Source organism: Trichechus manatus, unplaced genomic scaffold (genome assembly GCF_000243295.1).
Source record: "Trichechus manatus latirostris isolate Lorelei unplaced genomic scaffold, TriManLat1.0 scaffold00037, whole genome shotgun sequence".
In the NCBI taxonomy this organism is placed as follows: domain Eukaryota; kingdom Metazoa; phylum Chordata; class Mammalia; order Sirenia; family Trichechidae; genus Trichechus; species Trichechus manatus.
In genome coordinates, this window is record NW_004443973.1 from 1,466,129 (window position 1) to 1,469,560 (window position 3,432).

At 37.6% G+C, this 3,432-nt stretch overlaps 1 pseudogene; it reads left to right on the forward strand.

Moving 5' to 3' along the window:
* Window positions 1–810: 810 nt before the first annotated feature.
* Window positions 811–1,386, forward strand: LOC111820416 (TM2 domain-containing protein 1 pseudogene; annotated as a pseudogene).
* The last annotated feature ends 2,046 nt before the right edge of the window (window positions 1,387–3,432 follow it).

A 3,432-nucleotide genomic window follows, 5' to 3' on the forward strand; every position in this document is an offset into this window, starting at 1 on the left:
GAAACAACCTAGATGCTCATCAACAGATGAATGGATAAACAAACTATAGTACATACACACAATGGAGTACTACTCAGTGATGAAGAACAATGATGAATCTGCAAAGCATCTCACAACATGGATGAATCTAGAGGGCATTATACTGCGTGAAATAAGTCAATCACAAAAGGACAAATAGTGTATGAGACCACTACTATAAAAACTCATGAAAAGGTTTACACACAAAAAGAAACAATCTTTGATGGTTATGAGGGAGGGGAGGGGTGAGGATGGAAAAACACTAGATAGACAATAGATTTAAAAAAAAAAAGAGAAAAAGTGCGAAAACCTACCTATTGGGAATATGAGATTTGTGTAGTCTTATGCCCTAGCTATTAAAAAATATGATCTACAGATTAGCAGCATAGCCCAGGAGCTTATTAGACATGTAGAATCTCAGGCTCTACCCCAGACCTACTGAACTAAACCTGTATTTTAACAAGATTCTCGGGTGATTCATATGCATGTTAGAAATTGAAAAATATTGTTAGGTATTTGGTTCCCAAATGCTGGCCACCAAAGTAGGATATTTTTATTGAATATGAATTCCCCAAAAAAAACCAACCCTGTTGCTGTCCAGTTGATTCCAACTCACAGCGACCCTATAGGACAGAGTTGAATGAGTTGAACTGCCCCATAGGGTTTCCAAGGAGTGGCTGGTGGATTTGAATTGCCAACCTTTTGGTTAGCAGCTGAATGCTTAACCATTATGCCACCAGGGCTCCATGAATGCCATGAAGAGCTCATTAAAAACAGAAATTCTCACCCAGCATGGCAGCTGCCTGGCCATCCAAGCCTGGCTTCTCCAAAGGCTTTCACCACCCAGCTTTTGAGTGTTCTGTGGTTTGTGTCACTTCCATAGTATATATTTGTAAAGATCCAAAAGTAAATGATGCCATGCAAGAACCATTTAACTGTACAGACTACACAGCTCATATTCCATGTTTTCCAGCACTCAACATAGCTTGTAAGGATTTCAGTGGCAATGAAACACATTTTACTGGAAGTGAAGTTGGTTTTCTCAAGCCCATATCTTGTGGACATGTAAATGGCTATTCGTACAAAATGGCAGTTGCTCTGTCTCTTTTTCTTGGATGGTTGGGAGTAGATCTATTTTACCTTGGATGCCCTGCCTTGAGTTTGTTAAAGTTTTGTACTACAGGGTTTTGTAGAATTGGGAGCCTAGTTGATTTCATTCTTATTTCACTGCAGATTGTTGGACCTTCAGATGGAAATAGTTACATTATCGATTACCATGGAACCAGATTTATAAGATTGAGTATTACTAATGAAATGTTTAGAAAAACACTTTTATCTGTGAATATTTTAAAAAATGAACAGATTTGAGCTTCTTTGATTTCAATAGAGAACTTCGTGCATCAATTTCCAAATTTTCCTTTTTCTTTCTTCACATGCCACTTTATAGGTACTAAATATTTTTTCTTATTGATAATTTTTTTGTTATTTCAGTTAAAAACATATTCTGAGATTTATTTAATAGGACGTTTTTTGAGGGTTGTATAATTAAGTCTTTCTGAGGCTACTATCTCTATGAGATAGCTTATTACCCTGATATTCTTTAATGTCTTTTCCAAAGACAAGTTGCCACTTGTCATTTTCGCTTCTGAAAAATAAAAATATGACTTACTGAAAAAAAAAAACACACACCCACACACAGAAATTCTCAGCACCCTGCACCAGAGATTCCATGAATGTCAATAAGCTCCCCTAGGTGATTTTGATGTATCATTGTATCATAGCCCTAGGCCTAGGACAATATTTCCCAACTTCGACTTCATCTAGTTCTGTATCAATGCTTTTCAACCTCAGCTGCAATTAGATTAACATGACGAGCTTTTAAAAAAAATATTGATGGCTGGGCCCCACTCTGAGAGATTCTGATTTACCTGCTCTGGTGTGGGATTCAGGAATCTGTAAGATTTTAAAGCTCCCAGTATTGAGAAACACTATTCTTTGCAGTTAAATAATTTAAGTGGGAACAAATGAAGAGAGCCTTGGAATTTTTTTAAACAGTAGTTATATATGAGAGGGATCTCTTAGGATAGTTCATTTTATGGTGGCCTAAAAGGTGGATTGAAAGAGAGAGACAGGGAGTGTGGAAACACCTGCAATAATTCAGTTGAGAGCTGTTGGACTGAAATACTGATAGTAAAAATGGGAAGGAAGGTTTTGAGAGAAGAAATATTTAGAATGAAGAATTAACAGGTCTTTGAGTTGAACTCTTTTAGTAAGGAGTGTGTTCAACAGTGTAAAAGAGAGGTCAAGAAAACTGAAGGTTGAAAATGTGCTTTTGGATTAGATAGTTAGGATATCATGGAGGACATTTTGGCAGTAGTATTTCAGTAAAGGGATAGGAACAGAATTTAAAGTGCAAGGAATTTTGGAGAGAATTGGTGATGAAAAAATATGGCTGTTATGGGAGTTCATTCAAAATTCTTAACTGAGAAGACAAGAAGGAACATTTGCTAGTAAAGAAAAAGTCTACTGAAAGTTGTTTAAAGGGGGGGTTAGATCTGCACATAAGATGAAGTCAGAAGAGATTTAAAATAGAAAAGAAAACTTCTAATTTTTTTTTTTTAGTAGATTTAAACTCTAGAAAATAAAATTTAACAAATTCAATTGACTGGTGAGAATATTTGTCAAAAGGTGCTCTGAGTGAAAAACAAACATACATCTGAGAACAGTTTTAGACTTTGTCAAAACAATTATTTCCCCTTGCCTTAATCCACAGCCTAGGGACATCTGAGCCCATAGGACCCTTGTATTAAAAATTACATCCTACTGGTCTGAGGACTATTGCTTTCAGGGGACATCTAGGTCAATTGGCATAACAAAGTTTATTAAGAATATGTTCTGCATCCTACTTTGGTGAGTTGTGTCTGGGGTCTTAAAAGCTAGTGAGCAGCCATCTAATATGCATCAATTGGTCCCAACTCACCTGGAGTAAAGGAGAATGAAAAATACCAAAGTTACAAGGAAAGTATTAGCCCAAGAGACAGAAAGGGCCACATAAACTGGAGTCTGCAATAGCCTGAGACCAGAAGAACTAGATGGTGCCCAGCTACCACCAATGACTACCCTGACGGGGAACACAATAGAGTCTTTGTTGGAGCAGGAGAAGAGGGGGGTGCAGAACTCAAATTCTAGGAAAAGACCAGACTTAATGGTCTGACTGAGACTGGAGGAACCCTAGAGAGCATGGCCCCCAGACTCTCTGTCAACCCAGCACTAAAAGCATTCCTGAGGCCAACTCTTCAGTCAAAGATTAGACTGGACTATGGGACATAAAATGATACTTGTGAAGAGTGTGCTTCTTAGCTCAAGTAGATACATGAGACTAAATGGGCAGCTCCTGTTCAGAGGTGAGATGAG